Source organism: Talpa occidentalis, unplaced genomic scaffold, assembly GCF_014898055.3.
Source record: "Talpa occidentalis isolate TD23 unplaced genomic scaffold, MPIMG_talOcc4v2.1 talOcc4.9, whole genome shotgun sequence".
In the NCBI taxonomy this organism is placed as follows: Eukaryota; Metazoa; Chordata; class Mammalia; order Eulipotyphla; family Talpidae; genus Talpa; species Talpa occidentalis.
In genome coordinates this window covers 102,419,571-102,435,336 of record NW_023605305.1, presented here as the reverse complement: position 1 = coordinate 102,435,336, position 15,766 = coordinate 102,419,571, and positions in this window count along the sequence as shown.

The window sequence follows — 15,766 nt, the reverse complement described above, 5'->3', positions numbered from 1 at the left end:
ATTTCTTACATCATTGTTTATTTTTTATTATTTTTTTTTTTAATAGAGGCATGTTTTTATTTATTTATTTGTTTGTTTGTTTGTTCTGTCCATACATGCACCGGGCACAGTCAGAAGCGCGGGAGGGTGAGAGAATTCACCAGAGCCAGAGCGGGGAGCAGAGCAGGCAGAAGGACCGAAGTACACTGCTGAGGGGAGCAGCGGGCGGCAGGAGAGGTCTGCGCGCCATGTGGGACCCTCCTCTGGTGGCCGGGGAGCAGCCGGGGATCGAACCGGCGCCGCAGAGGCCGCGGGCAGCTTCGCAACCGAGCGCTCAACCGCTGCGCCACCGGGGAGGCCCACATCATTGTTTATTTTTAAGTAATATTTGCTTCCCCCACCCCAGGTGTAATCCCCATAGAATTACTTCGCCAGTACACCCATGCACCATGACCACAGTCCCCTGTGCTCCTCCCGCCCTCCCTCTAATCCCTCTCCCTCCTCCTCCCCTGCAGGATGTCTCTGGTCTGTTTGTTTTTTTTTGTTATGTTTTGTACTGTTATCATTTTTCCCCTGATGTCTTATTTGCTTCCCCTATATTCCTCCTGTAAGTGAAACCATCCAATATTTTTCCTTTTTCCTTCTGACTTATTTCACTGAGCATAATCCCTTTCAGCTCCATCCATGTTGCTGCAAATTGTGTGAGTTTATCTTTTTTGATTGCTGAATAGTATTCCAGTGTGAATATGTACCACATCTTCTTGATCTAGTCATCTATTTTGGGGCATTTGGGTTGTTTCCAGGTTTTTTGTTTTTTTAAAAGATTTATTTATTTATTTAAACAAGAACCTGGGTACAGGCCAGATGCACGGAGGGTGTTCATTGATTCAAAAGAACACCGGAGACAGAGCGGGGAACAGAACAGGCAGACTGACGAAATACACTGCTGAGGGGAGCAGTGGGCGCGGCAGGAGAGGTCTGTCGTGCCATGTGACCCTCGCCAGCGGCCGGGGATCGAATTGGCACTGTAGAGGCTGCGGGCAGCTCCACAGTGTGGTGCTCAACCGCCTGCGCCACCAGGGAGGCCCTGTTTCCAGGTTTTACCTATTATAAATAGTGCTGCAATGCAGGCACCACACCCTGGATCTAGGAACTGTGGGGAACCCCATGGGACACGACACAGAGGTGAGTTAATGGCACCAGGAGATTGCAAGCTTGGCACCATTAGAGAAGATAAGGATCTACACAAAAACATTGATTCAAAAGAACACCTGCATCTCATTTGGGTTTAAAATGAAAGCCAAATCATTTTACAACCTTTTTTAACCAGTCAGAACATTCATATATTTTAGTAAGATATTCAGTAAGATAATCAAAATGATATTTTTGTAGATTAAAAGAAATACGGCTGCTGCAGGTTCTTCAAGAATTAAAGCAATAGAGGAACTAGAGAGAAAACTTGATGTTGCTAAGGTTTTATTTGGAACAGCACAGGTCAGGGGTGGTATCCTGTCTATACCATTTGCTAGTACTTTGAGTAGGAGAAGTTACATTTTATTCTCAGTTTTCACATCTGAAAAGGATGATGGTAAAACAAATTTTTCAAGATTAAACATTAGCATAATCTGTGTTAAGACATAGCATAGTACTTTGAACATAGTAAACATCCAATATCTTGCACAGTTACTTTAATCGAATTAATGCTAGATTGGTAGTAAAATTCTAGGCAATTCAATGCAGAAGTGCAGTGATAAGAAAAAAGCACCACTAAGAAAAACAATTAGTTTTATCATGTAATTAATTTGATTAGATCAACAAATCACCCATTCCAGTCTATGGTAAAAAAATGTGCTAGATTACATTATTCAATATGTAATATTATATGGTTAATAAGTTTAAGAAATAATATTATCTTATGAATTTTGAGGCTTCTGAAAATTAATTGCAGAAGTTATTGTTTGGTGGTGAAATAATACTTTAAATTTAATTTAAATAGAGATAGACTAAAGACTTGTTTGTAAATGTGGAATTATTTTGAAGGTATCATTTTCTGTAAGATAGCTACTGAAGAAAATTCTATTAAGCTTTCCCTTAATACCAAGAATAAAAATTCATTAGGAGTCTTCCCGGATGCATATATAACATTCTTTAAATCACACACATAAAAAAACAGATCAATATAATCCTTTTAGGCATTAAGAGTCTAGTGTTAAACTTCTTCAGAAGTTTTTAAACTTCCTTCCAAACTTAATTTACATAGAAACATTTAAAAGTCCTACTTAACCCTAACCTAATGTTAATTCATTCCCTCAAGAGTAAACTTGGTGCAGCCCGAAGTAATTGTCATGAAAAGCTACTATTTCTGATTAAACTCTCAAAGTGTTTTCATAGAAATCTACTTTATTGGAAAATAATATTCCAAGAAATGGCCTAAATGTTCCTTTTGCTAATGCCACTTGAGTGTTGTTGGTCCTGAAGGAAAAACTTAGAGATATAAAAAGTTAATTAGATGTGGCACATGCAAACGATTATGATTACTTAATTAGCAGTATCCCTTAAATTGGCACAATATGTAACCTAATACGTCGCTTAATGACTTTGTTATTAATCAATTCTTAACATAAACACTTTGAAGCGCTTGTTGTTTTGTAATGTTCTTTATAAATAGTCCCTGTGGGAATCACAACTTTATTTCATTAAAACTCTTGCCTGCTGCTAATTGCTGCTAGGAAAAACGTGCACAAATTAATTGTGTTTTAGAAGCCAATGATGCAAATTTATAAGCTTCTGTGTTGATTGCTAGGGACTATTATGTTGTAGATCATTCTTTTCCACTTGATAGATAACATACAGTAGCTGGCAACACTGCCTGTTTTAAATCAATAACTCTTGGGTTGCTAAGTCTTACTACTACAGAGGTTGCAAAAAATTGTTTGCAAATGCCATGTTTATCATGCCAGCTGGTACACACGATGAATTTAGGTTATGGACAATTAATTTGTAAGTTTTAATAACTTTTCTTGTGTGAAACAAGCATTAGTCTTTAGCAAAGATGACTGATGAACATTAACTCATTGTTTTTAGAGATAATAATTATTTTTAAATTGCAAAAATATAGTCCTGCTTGTTGACAATTCTGTTCTAATCTTTTATTGTTATAAATGGTCCATCCAGCATGTACTACATGAGATTAATTTAAAACCCAAATATTAAAATGCTGGACTCAGCTGATTGCTAATGACTTAACTTGTGGTTTCCACATTATTTCAGAGTAATAAGACCATCTGTCAACAAGGGAAAAGAACTTTAATGATACAGGAAGAAATGTCTGCATACATAAATAAACAATTTTTTTATATGTGTTTTGTTGATCTCAGAAGGTTTCTGTTCACAACTTTTTTTTTGCTCTTTTCTTTTTTTCAGTTATTCAATAATGAAATGAGAGTTTTTACAAACTTTTTCATGTATCAATTCTTACAATATTTTTGTGAGTTTGGCCACACACATTACGTGATATCTATGCTGAAAGTGTTCTTACAATGTGCACAAAAGCCAAATCACACATATAAATTGGATTCAGAAATGCCATATCTCAGTCAAATGGGAAAGATGAGAAAATTTTAATGATTGTCAAACACATTATGTATATATTTTACTGAAACAAAATGTGAAATGAAGTACCTGTGAAAGTAATCAGAGAGAAAGAAATCATTTTGGCAACTAATTTACAATTAATATATTTATATTTTAAATGATTTACCATATATATGGCTCAAAAATGAAAATGTCACTCTGAAAAATATTCCTGTCTCTGTCATCTCCCCTGTGATTTCTTTCTAGCTGACGAAGGCAGGGAAAATATATACAATATAGCATTCTTTCATGCCAGTGTATATTGTGGGAATCTTTTACATTTCATCATGAATTTTTCTTTGAGGATTTTATGGACATCAAAATTTTTATAACCAGTGGTCTACTGATGAATTTTAATTTCTTATATTTTGTTATGATTAATGTTAGGAATAATCATACAATTACATATCATTTTATATGACTATATCTCTAAGAAAAAAGTCCTTAAAATGTCCTTGTGGTTCAAAAGATTCCCATATTTTTATTTTTGATATTTTCAAATTGCTTCATAAATGAATTACCAATTACACTCCCATTAACAATATATGTACACACAGTCTTTCTTCAAAGTCTCTCTCAACAAAGTGTTTTCTAATTTATTTATTGATTTTAAAAGATTTATTATTTATTTATACAAGCACTGGGTACAGTCAGAAGTGCAGGAGGGTGAGAGAATTCACCAGAGCCAGAGCGGGGAACAGAACAGGCAGACTGATGAAGTACACTGCTGAGGGGAGCAGCGGGTGGCAGGAGAGGTCTGCGCGCCCTGTGGGACCCTCGCCTGGCGGCCAGGGATTGAACTGGCGCTGCAGTGCTTCCTAATTTAGATTTACATCAGTTTGATAAACAGTATGATCTAATATTTTAAACATAAAATTTAGTAATTATGAAGATGAGCGATTTTAAAATGCTTATAAGCCAAGTCTGATTGCACCATACCCCAAACACACACACACTTTCTGTTGTTTCAGCAAATTATCCATTAATTTTCTTTGCACTTTTTCTCTACAATTTATTATTGTTTATTCTCATATTTTTTAATCTTTTTTCCATTTATTGAGATAACATTCCTTTACTTTCTGTTCCCCTCCCTGGCTCTTCTCTGGTATACCCATGATTCTACTGTTGGTTTTCTTAATTATAACAAATATTTTTCAAATTGCCTATTTATGTTTTTTTGTCTTATTTATTTGTCCATTTACTTACATCTTGATTCTCTCTCTTCTTCCATCTGAGTACTTACTGTGTTACCATCTTCAAGGTCATGGATTTGATCCTCCATCTATTCTGCTTCCATAACTTTCTCTATAGATCATGATTTATTGAGCCCTTTACCTCCTGGAATTATGTTACTTGCTTAATTAAAGTTTCAATTTCTAACTTCTGTTCATTCATTTTATCTGAGTTAATCAACTTTTTTTTTGATTATTTTGTTTCTCTTTGAGTAGCTTTTCTGAGTTTTCTTGCATTACTTTGACTAACCTTTCTGAATTTTCTTTTATCTTTTTGAGTTTATTTCATAGGAAGATATAATCTTCAGTCTTCTTTGTTTGGATTATGGAGGGTTGTTCTCACTTTGTGATGTTTTCTCTCATGAGGTCCCATATTTCCACACATAACATTTTTTTTTGCCCATTTTTCTACTTGAGTTCTCCCTATTTTATTATTTTTTAAATATATTTAATGTTTTACTTTATTTTCCTTATTTGTTTATTTGACCTTTTGCTTCAGTCTGTATTCAGATCTGTTTTGTAGCTGCTGAGTCTGTAGGGTAAGAAGGGATTCAGAGGGATCCAAATGTTGGTGTGAATGAGATGGAACAGTTCTAGCATGTGCCTGTTGAATCCCAAATAATCCCCCTCTCTGAGATTTGGGATGAGAGATTTGACAGTCCCTGTGCTTTCAGAATACCTCACAGAATATGTACCAGTCCCAGGGGGTGGGAGAGGGATAGTCCTACTCCTAAGAGATTTTCTATCTGACATTTGTTTCTCTCTTAGCTCACTGCACCAAGAGCCACAGTCCGTGGACACTAGGCCCTACAGTAGCTTCTTTCAGGATCTCTCATGTCTGTTCCCCTTGGCAGGGCCTAATCCATTGCTTGCCAGGACCTACCATGATTGGGTTGCTCTCAGCACTCTTCTGGGGCTCGCCGGGGTCTTTCGATACAAATATTCTTGCATTGAATCTTTGTTGATATGACTACACAACCACTATTCTTCTTGGTCACTCATCTGCACACACATACACACACTCAAGTCTCATTTATTCGAGGTTTTCATTCCTAATTATCAAATTCCTCAACTTCTATCTTAATTCTTATGATTTCTGTATTCATAGATATGCTCATACCAACATATGGTCTCATATTTCCTTGTATGTCTTCTAAAATGTGTCTCCTTATTTACCCAAAGGACACAAAAAGACTAATTCAAAGGGAAACCTGCAGTCCTATTTATTGCAGCACTATTTTTTTTTTAAGACTGAAATAGATATTTTTCTTTATGTCTCAAGATTTTTCATGTTTTGTTTTTTCAAAGATTTATTTATTTATGCATATAAGACTGGGGTACAGGCCAGAGGTGTGGAGGGTATGAGGATTCACCAGAGACAGAGTGGGGAACAGAACAGGCAGACTGACTGAAATACATTGCTCAGGGGAGCAGCAGGTGAGTCAGGAGAGGTCTGCTATGCCGTGTGGTTAGCTCCCTGTCCAGGGATTGAACTCGTTCTGCAGTGGCAGCGATAACTTCATAGGTTGAGTCCTAATCCCTTGTGCTATCAAGGAGGCCCTGCAGCACTATTTGAAAAGCTAAGATATGGAAACAAATCTAAATGCTCCAAAACAGACAAATGGATTAAGAAGATGTGGTATAAACACATAATGGAATACCATTCAGTGATCAAAAAAGAAAAACTCATGCCACTTGCAGCAACATGGATGGAGTTGGAAGGGATTAAATGTTAAGTGAAATAAGCTAGCACAAGGGGTTAAAATGCAACCTATGAAGCTGTCTGCAGCCTCTGCAGCACGAGATCGATTCCTGGCCAGCCAGGGAGCTACCCGCATGGCACAACAGACCTCTCCTGTCTCACCCACTGCTCCCCTTAGCAGTGTATTTCAGTAGATCCACCTGTTCTGCTCCCCACCTTGTCTCTGGTGAATCCTCTTACCCCCCACACCTCTGGCCTGTCCCCCAGCTCTTGTATGCATAAATAAATATTTTTAAAAAAAGAAATAAGTTAGAAGGAAAAAGAAAAATATTGTATGGTCTCATAGAACACAGGAAAAGACAAAACTTGCAGGCAAATCATAGAGCTAAGGCAAACATCAGGAGAGGGGAAGGGTTCAAAATATGGAAGGGAAGAGCGCAAGGGTCTATGGTGATAGTCACAGGAACCACAGTAGTGGGAGAATTATAGAGACTACATATGAGGGGAGAAATCAAATATTGTACAACAATGAACAACAATGTATTTTTTTTTAAATGTGTCTCCATATTTCTGTCTTCGTACCTACTTCAGTCACCCGCTTAATCTAGATCGTGCCAAGATCTTGGTATTACCAATATTTTTCTGCATTCAATTTTGTTTAATCCCACTCTGACCAGCACATCCTTTTTTTCATAAGCTAACCCTGTCTGATAGTAGATTCTGACACTATTTCAACCCACAGACACTTTCAATCCATTAATTCTACCAAAAATTGCTTGCTCCTTTAACTTCTTCATATATTTAAATTCCTTGCTAAGGTAAATTTCACAGGAAGTAACAAGCATGTGTAATTACTCCCTTGCATACATCTTCAATTCTTTGCCCCTCTCTTACTTTGTCATTAACTGCAACCTGATTAAATCTCATCATGTTCTTACTCTGCTACTATGCAGTAAGTCTGAAGTCCTTTGAACTGAATGCATTTTCTTGAGATAGCTAATAAAGATTGCTCCTTTCTGGGCCTTCTTGGTGGCTGAGGGGATAAGTCTCAGCTTGCATTATCACTGCTATGGCCTGAGTTTGATCCCCCGCCAGGGAGCTAACCCATATATGGTGCTGCAGACCACTCCTGTCTTGCCCACTGCTCCCCTCTGCAGTGTATTTAAGTAAATCTACCTGTTTTGCTCCCCATTCTGTCTCTGGTGAGGTCTCTTAGTCCCCTCACCTCTGGCCTACATCCCAGTTCTTCTACACACATACAAAAAAAAAAAAAAATCTAAAAAAAATTTTCTCCTTTTCTTCTGTAAGACGACAAAATGTTAGTTCTCAAAGGTTTGCTCTCTCTACTTTTCATATATTATAGTACTCCTCCCTCATCCTTGAGTTTCTTATTCTCCCTGTCTCTCTGCTGTGAGACATATGTTTCTTCATAGCAGTACTTTTTAATAGAGCATTTTTACTTGATTTATCTACTTTTATTTCTTCCCTCCTCTCTCAAACACAGGATAGAATGTGAGCTCCATAGTTTTCTGTAATTTTTTCACTAAGGTATTCTCAGTTTCTAGAATGATGATTGATTTATAGAATTAGCGTAATATGTATAATAAAATATCATCAACGAGTGAGTGAAAATAAAGCATATTTACTGTAATAACTGATACCTATAACAGTCTTGACAACACTTCACTCTACAGAAATTCGTGAGAATTTTCAAGTATTTTACATAAATACAGAAACACAAATAGGCAACACAGTTTTTGCCACCACTCTATCTATATACAATCTAGATTCAGGGTAAATTTTATTTCATTTGAATCTTAACCTTGAAGATACCTGTCCTCCAGCATTTGTGGTATGATATATTTTTATTAAAATGTTATTACCATATATACATTTATTACAAATATTATAGAGAGGTAGAAAAACAAAAGACTTGTAACTTCAAATCTCAAAGGTTCTATAATAGAAAAGAGATAATGAGACAAAATGATTCAATTTGTTCCCACGTTACTTTAAAAAATGAGATAATATTGTGAAATAAAATGTATATATGTTCTTTACTAGGTAAGATGATCTGCTATAATTGCCCTATTGGAATTTTAATAGACTCTTGAAAGCAAAAGAAGTTTGTTTTTTAAAATTAAAAAGTGTATTGTTTGTCTATCTCCCAAATAGCAAGTCTCTTTGTTGTAGCAATTTAGTTTTTTACACAATGTTCAACACAGTACAAGCTACTATTACAGATCTAATATCTAGATTATATAAGTTCAGTACTCCGGGAAGCTTTGTTGAGCCTATGTATTTAGCTTTTTCACACACACACACACACACACACACACACACAAACACATACACTCACACATATTATGTCACATATTTAAGGATGATTGTATAGCTTATAGCCGTTTTGATTTATGTTTAATATAACTTCATATTCATTTGGTAAATTAGTAATAATTAACAAATTACTAATTAAAAAATGGTCTATGGCTATCCTGAAAGCCATTAAATCAGGAAAATCTGTTCAAATATTTTTTTAAGATTGATTTATTTATGCATACCAGAGCTGGGGTGAAGCCAGAGGGGCAGAGGGTGAGAGGATTCACCAGAGACAGAGCGGGGAACAGAACAGGCAGATTGATTGAAATAACTGCTGAGAGAGCAGCAGGTGAGTCAGAAGAGATCTGCTGCACCATGTGGGTAGCTCCCTGGCTGGGGATCGAACTTGTGCTGCAGTGGTTGCAGATAGCTTCATAGTGCTGAGACATAACTCTTTGTACCACCAGGGAGGCCCCAAATATTTTTTTTAGGAAAAAAAACTACTCAGTTTTTCTAACCTAGGTGATTAGGGAAGCATCATATTTGTTTTTTCTTATCAGTCTTAAAATACTTGATGGGATATGCAGAAAAAACACATACATTTCCTAAACATCTTGAAAGATATTCCTCTTTCTGGCAGCAATTTCTGTGCAAATTGAAAACCATATTTAATCTTAAAAAGCAAGATTAAAAAAAACCCTCAAAATAAAATCATATTAATGATAAAAGAGGGAGGGCTAGAAATATTTTCTCTAATATTATTTTACCACTTGTGTAATGAAAGTAGCTCTGTTGCTTAAAAGCTTTCCAGAATGTAGAAAAATTGAAAAATAAATCAGAGTTAGGATCATTATTGAGTTTTAGAAAAATGTTAATATTGGTAGTCTCTGACTAACCAGATTAACAGTGTTATGAGAATTGAAGAACTGACTCAAACTTAATTAAATAGTGGGTTAGTAATTGGCTAATAATTAATTAAAAGTATCTTTTTTAAAAGTATCTTTAACAGCATGAGAGATTAAATAATGTTCTGAGAAGTATAGTGATCCTAATCCCTGCAACCTGTGAATGTTACCTTATTAATTGAAAAGAGTCTTAACAGATATGATAGTTAAAAATCTTGAGAGGAAAGGGTTATTCTGTAGTATCTAGTGGGCACAAAATTCAGTGACGAGTGACTTTATAATAGGAATCAGAGGGAGATTTGATTCTGAAGAAAAAAGAACTTGCTCAGAGTTTATAGTTCAGAAAATATGAGGTATATACCTCCACCCCAGTTTTAAATATCTATATTTTTGTCACTTTTATTCCAGTTAACCTTTAAGATATTGCTAATGCAATCTTCAGGTGTAGCTATCATAGTATGAATTTCCTCTGATATTTATTAAAAAGCACCAATGCCCACTTGAAGGTAAGTCCTTAAGAAATTGTCTATAATAGGGCCTTCCTGGTGGTGCAAGGGGTTAAGCACAGCACTGTGAAGCTATCCGCAGCCTCTGCAGCACAAGTTCCATCCCCGGCTGGCAAGGAAGCAACACACATGGCACAGCTGACCTCTCCTGTCTCACCCACTGTTCCCCTCTTAGCAGTGTATTTCAGTCAGTCTGCCTGTTCTGTTCCCTGCTCTGTCTCTGGTGAATCCTCTCACCCCCTGCACCTCTGGCCTCATCCCAGCTCTGGTATGCATAAATAAATCAATTTAAAAAAAAAAAAGAAATTGTTTATGTGTTATAAAATGTTATTCAATTGTACTGAATATCTGAATCATGAACATTTACTTTCACTTTCAACTTGTTGTTTTCTTTTTTGTTGTTGTTGTTGATTATATGCTATTTGGAGCATGTGAAAGAATGATTAAACACACATTGAACCAGTTCTAGCAAACGATTCATTCTCCCATTTCAGTGCGTAGTCATGTGTGACTATGACTTTTGGGTTAGAGCACCTGGAGAACATTTGATGATTGAATTCGTGCTTATCAGATTGAAGTTTGAAAAATTTAGTCCTAATAGATTGATTTTTTTTTTTTCTAAAAAGCACATGTGGATGTATTAGAGGCCAGGTTGGAACCAAATACATTAAAAATATCTTTAGAATCAAAATGTACTGTTTATAGTTACGAAGCTTCTGGTTTTAAAGCTGTAAATTAAAAAATTGTCATGATGTATATAAAATTTTCACAACTAGAACATGTGTATGTTCTTTTTTTCTCATGCTGAATGAGAAAATTTCTTTTCATTATACGGCATAGACCCTAAGAAACCTTCCACACTTTTTTGGAATGAAATTCTACTATTATACCATTGATAGACTTGTAACTGGCAGCTGAGGCCAGAGACTGTTACAGTGGTGCCCTCTGGAGGAGGGTTGCTGGTGAGGATAGATATCCCATATTTTGGGGTGGAACTGATACAGGGCAGCAAGAGGCACTAAAACTGGCCAAGGACCCTGCCCAAATAGTTTATCAGTCAATGTCTGAGTTATTCACCCGTATGTACAACTCCATACTATCTCAGGCTCAGAGAAACAACAACAAGGGGATTTATTTAACAAACCAGGGAATAATGAAGAGTTACTGAGGCCAAAAATGATCATTTACCTCACCCAAAGCAGTGTCCAGTGTGTTCAAGTCTTAAACAATAATCAGCTAAGATGGTATCTTCCTGCCACTGCTGACCTGTAGCACGAGGCAGCCAGATACAGGCCAGGTTCCTACTCATGAAGATAAGAGAAGACACAACAGAAGATGCTCCCAGAGCTGCCACGATGCCCCGGCACATCACCAGACAAGTGACACTCAAAACAGCAGCTGCAGTGGCAGAATAACCCGACAAATGGCTGCTCACATTATCTCAACGAGGTGCCCAGCTCTGGCTCCAGGTCTTCACCTTCTCTGCCAGGCTGTAACAGCTGCAAAAACGGGAACAGTTTCAGTTGCTCGGCTACTTGCAAAACCTCCGAACTTTAGCTCTCTGAGGTTGTCTGCTGGAGGCCTCCACCTTCAGAGGCCCACAACAGCCTTCTGGAAAATCAGTGAGGTGGGGTCCGAAATCGCTGACCTGAAAAACACTGAATCCTCAAACGCTGAATCTGAAATACTAAATCCTCAGATGCTGAATCTGAAATACTGAATCCTCAAATACTGAATCCAGAACACTGAATCCTGGAGATTGAATAATCTGCAGCTCCTTCTACAGTCCCTTATATTTCTTATCAGTTGCTCCACCCCATGCAATACTTTTTAGCATTTTCTCTGGGGCTATCTATCCTCACCAGCAACCCCCCTCCAAGGGGCACCACCTGTAATAGTCTATGACTTCAGCCACCAGTTACAGAGCGACTGATAAGAAATAAAAGGGACTGCAGAAGCAGAGATGGTGGATTCAGCATTTGGGATTAAATATATCCGGTGTGAGCAATTTCGGGCCCCACTGCACCGATCTTCCAGAAGGCTGTTGTGGGCCTCTGGATGACAGGGAGAGGCCTCCAGCAGCCAACCTCAGAGAGAAAAAGTTCAGAGGCTTTGCAAGTAGCCGAGCAACTGAAACTGTTCCCGTTTTTGCAGCTGTTACAGCCTGGCAGAGAAGGTGAAGACCCGGAGCCAGAGCTGAGCGCCTTGTTGAGCTACGTGAGCAGCCATTTGTCAGGTCATTCTGCCGCAGCAGCTGCTGTTTTGAGTGTCAGTTGTCTGGTGATATGCTGGGGCATCACTGCAGCTCCAGGAGCATCTCCTGTTGTGTCTTTTATTGTCTTCATGAGTTGGAACCTGGCCTGTATCTGGCTGCCATGTGCTGCAGGTCGGCAGTGGCAGGAAGACACCATGTTGGACACATGGCCTGTTGTTTGAAAGTGGAACTCTGTGTCAGTTGGTGGGAAGGTACGATCTTAGCTGCTTTTTGTTTAGGACTTGACAACACTGGACACTGCTTCGGGTGAGGTAAATGGCTATTTTTGGTCTCAGTAACTCTTTGTTTTTCCCTGGTTTGTTAAATAAATCCCCTTGTTCTCTGAGCCTGAGTAGCCTTGCAATTATACATGCAAGTGAAGAACTCAGACAGTGACTGGTAAACTATTTGGGCAGTGTCCTTGGCCAGTTTTAGTGCCCCTTGCTGCCTTATATCAGACCAATATTTGGATTGCTAATAAATGACACAAATCTAAATTTATTCTATTTCTTTAATGTTCTTTCAAGAAATATATGTATACAATTCTTACTGCATATCAGAGGAAAAAGGATTTGGTTTGCCAGTTGGTAAGACAATGAAAAACAACGATTTAGCATTCGTATTGTTGAAATTGTTACTGAAAATAATTTTAGGAACAGACAGATATCAGAAGTGCACAGTGTGACCTTGTGATGCCCAGTGCACAAAAAACAAACCAAATTAGTTCACAGTAAAGCTCTGATACAATCTTCAGGTATAGCTATTACCCAGCAGAGTAAGAACATTTAAAAAAGAAATCCATGTCATATTATACATGCTATGAATTTAAAATCAATGTTGCCTACTCAATTTTGTTTGCATGTATCAGTGTAAACAGAAATTTAAATATACTTTTTTTGTCCTTGGACTTTATTGTGTGCCCATAGGTTGGGGTCTGTTGACTGCCTTTTTCTCCTCTGGACATTCCTTGGCTCTCCCTGGGCTTTATCAGCTCTGACATAGATGACTGAGTATAGATGGCATCATTCTTATTTTAGATATACAAAGCTATTTGTATCTAAACACCACGGTTCTGCGCTAAAGCCTGAACAGATCCCTGGCCAGGGAGCTAGCCCACATGGCACAACAGACCTCTCCTGTCTCTCCTGTTGCTCCCCTTAGCAGTGTGTTTCAGTAGATCTGCCTGTTCTGCTCCCTACTCTGTCTCTAATGAATCCTCCCTACTCTGTCTCTAATGAATCCTCTTATTCCCTGCACCTCTGGCCTACAGCCTACATCTTCTATGCAAAAAAAATAAACACAGTGGTTCTGTGAAGAGATGACTGTGTGAAGCTACAAGACTGAAGTTTAGCATATTTAAGTATTTGTTCATAGAAATGAAAAACTATGAAAATAAGAGATTAACTGTGGATGATGAGTATATATTAGAATGCTTTCTTTTGTTACTGGAATAAAAACAAACGTTCATATTAGTAGCTCTTCTTCTTAAGGTTACCATAATAATTCAATGGCATAATGGAATGTAGTTTTGAAAAAGTTGAGCATTACTCAGAAATCTGGTGCAAAAATAATAGCAGTAACACATATTTACATGTAATCATTCTCTAAGGAACCCAAAGTCCTTCATTGATCTTTGTCATTCATCCACACAACTTCAATGAGCATTTTAGAGTCCACTACCATTGTCTTTTCTCCCAGGGACTAGAAATAGAAAACTGTCAGACTAGCTTCATTGCCCCTGGTCAGTCATCCTGTTAGTATCAAGCTAAAAATAAAACTGAGCTTACTGACTTTTTTTCAAGAAGCTAGTTTCAAAACCTTGCTTCACTGGAAGAACAGTGTGCTTTTTGTCATTACCAGAGGCAGAAAAGTAAAAATAAAAAATTGCCTATGTCAAAGTCTTGCCACCTTTAGAAAGGTTAGCTTTCACATGGTTTCCAAAGTAGACTTTTCCTCCTTTTCTGTTTTTTAAGGAATACAGAAACTATAATAAAGTTTGGGAAAAGCATCAAACTTGATTCTTTTTTTCATTGTTAATATAGCATTGTCAATATTGTTCATATATTGTCAATATGTGCCATAAAGTATACATGGCATTACACAGGACATTGTTAATAGCAAATCTAGTCTGTAAGGTGGTATTAGCTTAATTTAGCAAATTATTTAACAATTTGAAAAAATAAATGATCAAAATCAGAAATTCTTCAAAGTGTTTTATTGGAATAGAAAAATGTGATGGGGGTTCTTCTGGAAGTGACCTTGAGTTGCTTTTTCTTAGCTATATCTGTGCATTTCAGATTGAACGGTGGGTCTCAATTCCAGCATCAGGAATGACTGACACTAGGTTTAGGGGGATGGCTCTTCCACTGTAACCATCCACGTTATGTCTCCACAGGCATCAGGTCCTGGTCGATAGGGGACTCAGGAGAAAGAATGGAACACTCAGCACTACATGGGCTCATCAGATGTCAGGTATGTGGAAAAAGAGGAGTAGTTACCGTGTGGCATGAGAACCACACTGCTAAAAGCAGGACACACTAGGACCCTGCAAAGTGGCTGCTGCTGCTTCCTGGCCTGCCTCTGTTGCCAAAACACAACATATGGAGTTTCCTAAAGCTGCATATATCTAAAGAATGATACATAGGTGTGCATATGAAAGCAGAATGGGCAAATAAAAGTAAAAATAATAATGATAGTGACATAAGTAGAAATTACTATCGATGGTAAACGGACATCAGATAACTAAGATAATCATTGGACCTTCAAAAGTAGAGTTCAGTTTAAGATATTACTAGGAAACACTAATTTATTGACATTTTCTGAACAGAGCTGAGCTTTAAAAGCTTAGACTTTCTAATCCTTCAATTATTTTTAATTGGATTTTTTAAAAATAAGACCTCAAGTCTTAAAATCATTGTCTAGGTCACTTGGTATAATATTTATAGATGTCATTTATTTACAAGAATTAAAATTCAGGCTCTTCTGTTTACTGACCTTGGGAAAGTTTTCTCCCTGTACTTAAGTTTTATTATCTTCAAGATGAAGATAGTAATTAAATCTACCTCATAGGAGTGTGGTGAGAATTCCTTGTAAATATTTATTTACAACATACAACAGTGTCTTACACATGGTAAACACGGATATAAGTGTTGTCATTTCTAAAAAGTGTATTAAATAATACCCACTCAACAAATATTTACATAGAGTTTATACTCAGTACTGTTTTAAATTCCAGA